The 8,129-nt window shown below is 46.6% G+C and overlaps 1 pseudogene; it reads right to left on the bottom strand.

Annotated features, from left to right (window-relative positions):
- Positions 1 to 756: 756 nt before the first annotated feature.
- On the bottom strand, positions 757 to 2,522 carry LOC119305025 (annotated as a pseudogene).
- Between the last annotated feature and the right edge of the window lie 5,607 nt (positions 2,523 to 8,129).

The following is an 8,129-nucleotide window of genomic DNA, read 5'->3' as shown; positions in this document are numbered from 1 at the left end:
GGGGGGGGATGAAAAGCGAGTTCTGGCACTACGAGATCGCCAGGACCCCGACCCGCCCGGTCGGCGAGCATCAAAAGGCCAGCAACAGCCGTGAGCAGCCACCCCCACCAGTCCACCACCCTCGCATCCCAACAGCAGGCAGCAGAACTAGCGCCGGCACCCGAAGCCGGCCACACGCACGGATCCAGGCGCGTCGGCGAGATCCGCCACTTATATACGTGAACATAGCTCTTGGCTTCAACGCTATTCAGCCTGGGCTAGGCTCAGTAGAAGCAGCAATGCAGGAAGCGTTTTCCCCTGGATTTTGTGTGGTTTTCAGGATAGTGGTTTTTTCAGTGTTTCTTTGCAGCGATTTAGTTGGAAGTTGTTGTAGTTTGGTATTCAACATTTTTCTACTGTTTGTGATGCTCGCATTGCACATAGTTTGATTAAAGAGTGAGCAATATATAGATGTGTCTTCTTAGACGATGCTACGGTAGTAGTTGTCGGATGTGGATGGGATGGCCAGGACTCATAGCAGTGACACAACGTGTGTGAAGGGATGGAGATAGCAAAAAAGAAAGTATTTTAACGTCTTTATGCAACAACAAAAATTCAGTGAGATTTGAAGAATTCAAAAGTGGTATGTTACAGCATGGATCCATACATAATTAATTACTACCTTTATTTGTAGCACATTGGAGCATGCATGTTCAGCACAATCCAACTGTATGTACTAGTACTTTGCATGCATTTTTATGGAACTTGGTAGGAACAGTGTTGAAAGCTAGCGACACCAACAACGTATTCCATCCGTTTCAAAATAGATGACTTAATTTTGTACTATTTCAGTACAAAATTAGGTCATCTATTTTGAAACAGAGGGAGTACGTAGGGAGGATTTCGTCGAATTTAGACTCCACCAGGTGGAGAGGCTGGCAGTGGCACGCGGAGAGTGGGGCGCAAAAGCAGGTTCGCCTTCCGCTTTACGGTGACGCCAAACGCCTCACTCATGTCCAACTCGGACGGGTCTGAGATGTCCGGCGCCTCCCAGTCGAAATGGAGCAGCATGCTAGCGAGCGGAGCTCCACGTTGGCGAGGCCAAACGCCATCCCAGGGCACATCCTCCTCCCGGCACCGAACGGCAGCAGCTCAAAGTTGGTGCCCGTGAAGTCCACCTCCTCCCCCGCACCGGCCTCGAAGCGCTCCGGCCGGAACTCCTCCGCCGCGTCGGACCCCCAGCACCCCTCGTCACGGCCCAGCGCCCAGGCGTTGATGATCACCTGCGTGCCCTTGGGCACGTCGAACCCCACAACTTTGCATGGCTCCCGGCACTCGCGTGGCAGCAGCAGCGGCAGCGGCGGGTGCAGGCGCAACGTCTCCCGGATGACGAGGCGCATGTACGGGAGCTCGCCAAGCCTGCCCTCGTCGACCGTGCCACCGGCCTCGAAGGCCCGCCGCACCTCCGACGTCGCCTTCGCCATCGCCCCTGGGTTCTTCACCAGCTCCGCCATCGCCCACTCGAGCGTCGTCGCCGACGTCTCGCTGCCGGCAGCAAAGATGTCCTGTGCGCGCCAAACCACTACCTACTTAGTACTAATAATAAGGAGAAGTTAGAAGATTATATCATGTGCTATACGGATGCTCACAAAGATGACCGCTTCGACGGCAACCATGTCGACGCCGCCGTCCTTGTGTATTTTGAGCAGCACGTCTAGCAGGTCGTCCTTGGTTCCCTCGCCGCGCTGGCCCTCCGTCCTCGTCTCCATATGCTCATGGATGATGCCCTTGATGATCCCAAACACGGTGGCATGGCTCTCCTTGGCACAGCGGAGGGCGTTGCTCAGCCGTCCGGCGAGCCACCACGACGGCCACAGGTCCGCTGTGTTAAACCCCGCGGCGAGCCCGATTATTCTGTTAAGCTCCCGCAGGAACAGGTTGCGCTGCTTGGAGTCGCACCGGTCGCCCATGACGGCGCGGAACGTGCCGTCGGCGACGAGCATGGACAGCCGTGCGCGCATCTCCACCGTGGGTCCGGAGGACTCGACGCCCCGTAGCATGGTGGCGACCTCCTCCTCGCGGATGGCTCGGAAGGAGCGTACGCGGACAGCCGTGAGGAGCTCCGTGACGGCGATTTTGCGGAGCTGCCGCCAGTATTCGCCGTAGGGCGAGAAGATCATGTCCCGACCGCCACAGGTTAGCACGCTCATGGTAGCGGTCAACGGCCGCGTGGCGAACGCCACGTCGTGGGTCTTCATCACGTCGCGGGCCGCGTCCGGCGACGACAGCACAAGCGTGGGCACTGAGCCGAGCCGGAGCAGCATGACTGGCCCGTGGCGCCGCGCCAGGTCGCGCATGGCGCGGTGCGGGAGCTTCCCGACGAGGTGGTGCAGGCTGCCGACGACCGGCAGCTGCCAGGGACTCGGCGGGAGATGGAGAGGCAGGCTGTTATTTGCCTTCTTCCTGCGCGTAACAGCAAGCGCGAGGGAGGACAGCACGAGAGCCCAGACGAGGCCGACGACGTAGTAGTAGTTGTCCTCCATTTGCGTCTTGTGTAGGGGACGAAAGATGTCTGTTACTAAAGACGATGCATGCATGATTGCAAACTTTTACGACCATATATCTCTACTTCTAATGAAGCAGTTGGTAGTCTCGCTTTCAGGTTTTTTTTCGTCCCACCTACCATGGTTTTTTTTCGTCCCACCTATCATGGTTTTTTTTCAACCGGTTTTTTTCATCACACCATCCCCACCCCTACCCCACCCCATTCACCGCACGCAGTCAGATTCCGTTTCCCCCCTTACGTCCCCGATTCATGCATGACAATCAATTCTTTCCAAACGCAATCATGCATGACAATCAATTCTTTCCAAACGCAATCAATTAACTTAAGGTAACCAGACACAATCAATTCAATAAAACGGAGCGATATCTCGGGCGATTTTCTTGCTCCCGATATATAATGGTGCTAGCCAATCTGTTAATAAATGAGAAGGAAACAATCACGTGTATGTAGGGAAGATAATCGTGGAGATTGCAGGGCAGTTAAGGCCGTGCGTCACATGCAGGAAGGATTTCCCGAGTTCAGCGAAAGAGAAGGAAATCTGAGTTGGTGAATAGTCTCCACGATTTATTTTCGTCTGGCTTTTTTTCGTCTGATTTTTCTTCGTCCCACCTCCCACCACCACCCTCTCACCGGTTTTCCTCTTTTCTCGTCTAACCGGCAACACCCAATGTATTTATGGTAATCAATCATAATTAATCCACGTATGGTAAGGCTATAAACTCAGAAATCTCAAATATGATTATTATAGTAATAAATCCATCCAGGTATGGTAAGGTCACAACTCAGGAAATTTCGAATATGGTAATTATATGGCAATAAATCAATCCAGGTATGGTAAGGCTATAAATATAAAGGAAAACTATTCCTGTGAGACGTCTAATACATGGCTTTCGTCAGACCAGCATCTCACCAATCGTTTTGGAGCCATGCATCCAACAACGCCTGGCTGTACTATATAACCCCTCCGAATCATCCTCACATCCACCATCAAACCCTAATCAACTACCTCGCCACCCTCTCTACCACACCTGCCATCTGGATCCTCCTCGCTTCAACCTCGCTCTTATCGCACCACCGCATCTACGTTCGACCAGCAAGTCCTCCGGCAAGAACGCACACACCATGTCGCCTTGATGGCTAAGCATGTGCATGTGTGCTTCATGCCCCCACAACGCTCCTTCTGATCCGTTCGTCGTGCTGCATCCCCAATCTGGCCGGTGTGGCACTGTAATTTCGCCGGTGTGCAGACCTTCGTTTCCTCTGCTACTCCTCGTCAGACATTTTGTAGTTGCTGCTTGAAGTGGTATGGTCGTGCTCTGCTCGTTGAAGCCTGTAATTGGGGCTGCATGCTATAGACTCATGAGGTCCCTTTTCAATGTGGCTGCGTGGTAGCGATGCTCTCATGCGTGCTACGTCGGCTGTGCTCCAGCGGTCTTGCATTTGGCCGGGTTGAAGGATACCATATGTGTAGTAGCCACACGTGATTCAGATTTTGTTCACATTGGAAGTACAAGTGATTGTTGTTGGAAACAAATTTCCACCCTTTTGGAAGCATAATTTTCTTCGGTCAAAATGTATATGTAAAATTATTGGTATACTTTCTACCTGCAATTCAATTACCTATCAATGGTGTATCCAACATTGCTCTATTTTTCTTCCTACACATAAGAAAAATCTCTATTCCTAAGGGAGCAGTTGGTAGTCTCGCTTCCAGGTTTTTTTTAGTCCCACCTTCCACGGTTTTTTTTCGTCCTAAAAAAATCTAAGAAATTTCGTAGGTTAACCAGGGACAACTCCCACCTCCCAGGTTTTTTTCGTCCCACCTCCCATGGTTTTTTTTGGTACCTCGTCCCACCTCACACTAAGCCGCCACGAACCGCAAAAACCGCCTACCTTAGCCAAATCAACAAATCTCTCTCATTAATGCAATTTTCTTTAGGAAACAAATAATGGATTCTTTCCTATCTTAGCCAAATCAATGGATCTTTTCTATTAATGCAATTTGCTTTAGCAAACAAATAATAGATTCTTTCCTACCTTAGCCAAATCAACGGATCTCTCCCATTAATGCAATTTGCTTTAGCAAACAAATAATAGATTCTTTCCTACCTTAACCAAATCTACGAAATCTCTCTCATTAATGCAATTTGCTTTAGGAAACAAATAATAGATTTTCAGGAAACAAATAATCTCTAATCTCTAATAATTTCTACTCCTAATGAAACAGTTGGTAGTCTCCTCCCACCTTCCATGATTTTTTTTGGTACATCCTCCCACCTTCGCTGGTTCTTTTTCGTAGATTTTTTTCGTTCCCTCCCCTCACTTCATCGGTTTATTTTCGGGTCACCCTCTCACACAACGAAAGAAATCTAAACAGATCAGAACTTTTCATACTGGCGCAAGTTATTTAGTAATGTAGAATCAATCACGAACAATCTCTAAAGATCAAATCTAAATTAATTAACCTTGCCTTAAATCACTCAGTTACATTAATTAGAAAACAAATAATTGATTCTCAAAAAATCGCTCAATCACGTAAACCTTACCTTAACTCACGGATGGCAATCAATCTTCAAACAAAGGAAACAATACATCGAGGGAGCAGTAAATAAACTCCCTTTTTATGACATGTGTATGATCTTTCCTTCCCTCTACGTTGTCGAGCGTTCTTGATTCTCGAGGCCGATGCTTGGGCTGCGTCACTGGGTCGCGACGGTGCTGGAGGACGAGGACGGCGAGGCCGGGTGCCGCGGCACCGCGTTGGCCGCGGCCGGTGAAGGGGGCAAAGAAGGGCGGCTTCCCTGGCCCTGGCCATGGCCGTGACCCTGTGAGTTGGTGCGGTGGAAGTGGCACTTGAAGGACACGGCGTGGGTGGCCGACGCGCAGACGCGCTTGGAAGCGGGCCCGTGGCCCGTGCCGGACGGCGCCGACGCCGACCCGGGCCACCTCCTTCGCGTATTCTTGGAGCTATGGCTGGCCGATTTACATGAAATTAATTCCCTCAGTTGTGGTGGCAAACATAATACACATAATCCATATTGTTATGTACTAGCTTGTGTGTGTGAAATAGATGAATTATGGTCCCGTACCCAATAAGATGGATATGTGTGTGTTAGAGAGAGAGAGAGAGAGGGAGAGGGGGAGAGAGTGAGGAAGAGGGAGGCAGAGAGTGTGTGTGAGGAATTGATGATAAAAAAGGTCGTCAATGTCACTTGATATATATGAGAATATTAATATTGAACTTTTAAAGTTAATGTGGCCCCGTTGCAACGCACGGGTGTTCTTCTAGTATACGATAGTACCACGATTAGGGTGGTGGTGGTGGATTGATATCACTTTTGATAATTTTTACATGTTAGTACCATATTTAGAGTTGTCTGTTAGTAAATAATCTATATCGCGTATAACAGTGTATTGACGATGTATTCAACCATTAGGGCCAGCCTGCTGCTGACGTGGTTTGTTTTTTTCAAAAAAGACCCTTACCTCTTATTTAATCATGCATCCATACCTGGTTTGTTAAAAAGAGCCCTGCCAGGTTCTTTAAGAAAAAAACTCGACGCGCAATGCCAGCATTCGAACTAGAGACGTCGTGTTTCGCAGCGCAACGTAGCTGCTATTGCGCTACAACATCTACAGGTGTATATCTTTTTGTAGTTTGGGCCATTTCGTTTTTTATGGACTTGTTTCTTTCGGTGTTTTTTTTGCGTGCCTCTTTTATTTTTTTCTCAGATTTTGGGCATTCTTCGGGTCGTACACAGTGTACACACACATAGACACACACACACACACACACACACACACACACACACACACACTGTGGGATGAACATTTTTATAGTACGGAAAAAGGTCATCGTATATTTAAATGTTCATCTTATATTTAAATAAGATCAATGTATATTAAAATATATTCTATATATATATTGAACGATGTGACAAACATTTTATTTAAATAAGATACACTTTTGTAATATATGATGCAATGAACATATTTTTAATTATATGATGTGATGATCGTTTTTTTAATATCGTATAACCTTTTTCAGTATTGTATAACATTCAACAAGAAAATTTCAATATACACATCTTTTCGATATACGGTGAACTTTTGTAAATAGGGAAACACAAACAAACATATATGTTCACACACTTTTCTTAATACACAATGTACAATTTTGTAATATATGTTGAACAATTTTCTTAATATACGATGAACATTTTTTTAATTTATGTTGAACATTTTTTTAATACATGATGAGTTTTTTAATGCATTTCTAAATTATTATGATAAATTTTTTATTTTTAATACATGTTATCAACTTTTTGAAAATAGTGTGTTTAAAAAAATATAATCAATATACGAGTAAGTAAAAAAACTGTGTGTTGGGCATATAATTTTTGTAATAGTTGCGTATTTGAATAATATAATGAGGTTACACAATAATTGTGCATGCTTGTGGTCGTGTATGCGGGGTCGCGCAGGTTTGAAACCTGCCGGTGCGCTATTTTTCGTTTATTTTATATATTTGTCCAGTTCGACGGAAATTTTCAGACAAGTCCGAAAAAAAGTATCGAAACCTTTTGTGCGGGCCCTAACGGCCAGATACACCGTCAATACACTATTAGATATGGTTTAAACTATTTTGTAATAGACTGCCCCAAACATGATACTGACATATAAAAATTATAAAAAGTGGTACCAATCTGTTATCACCGCTCCAAATATGGTACTATTGTGTAATTTTCTCTCTCTATATAGAGAGAGACTTCTCTGTTGATTTTTAATTTGGACATCTTCATGGAAAATAGTCAATCTAACGGAGTGATGCCTACCGGCGAAGCATCCCCAGGCTAAGTTTGTGTACGTGCTCTAACTTAATTAGTCGTACTACACCGAGCATCCATATATATCCGTTTATGTACGTGCTGTAACTTAATTAATTGCAGATCGGAGCCGTAAATTTCCACACCGGCCAGAAAGATTTCCAGGCATGTGACGTACGTGCAGGCACCCTTCCGGTGTACCATCATCGATCTCAACACTTCCTTCCGGTGTACCATCATCGATCTTAACACTTCCGGTGTAAAATTTACGAAAAGTGGTACCAATCTGCCATCGCCGCCTCAAATGTGGTACTATTGTGTAATTTTCTCTCTATATATAGAGAGAGACTTCTCCGTTGATTTTAATTTGGACCTATTCATGGAAAATAGTCAATCTAGTGGAGTGATGCCCAACGGCGAAGCATCCCCAGGCTAAGTTTATGTACGTGTGCTCTAACATAATTAGTCGTACCGCATTGAGCATCCGTATATATCTGTTTATGTACGTGCTCTAACTTAATTAATTGCAGATCGGAGCCGTAAATTTCCAACATCCATGGCGTCTGGGTTGCAAAGCAAACGCCAAGCACCCTGGCCCGCACGACCCACCAGCCCGTTGACCTGCTGACGTGGCAAAGGGGCCAGATGCCAGGAACCCTGGCGTCTGGCCCTGGTAAGTGGATAACTCGACGGGAGGTGTGTGGGTCCCACCCCACACACTTTCCTCAATCCAGCCCGAGCTTGAAGAAGAGTTGCTG

Source organism: Triticum dicoccoides, chromosome 5B, assembly GCF_002162155.2.
Source record: "Triticum dicoccoides isolate Atlit2015 ecotype Zavitan chromosome 5B, WEW_v2.0, whole genome shotgun sequence".
Taxonomy (NCBI): Eukaryota; Viridiplantae; Streptophyta; class Magnoliopsida; order Poales; family Poaceae; genus Triticum; species Triticum dicoccoides.
The sequence above is the reverse complement of the archived record's forward strand: the minus strand, read 5'-3'. Positions and strand labels throughout refer to the sequence as shown.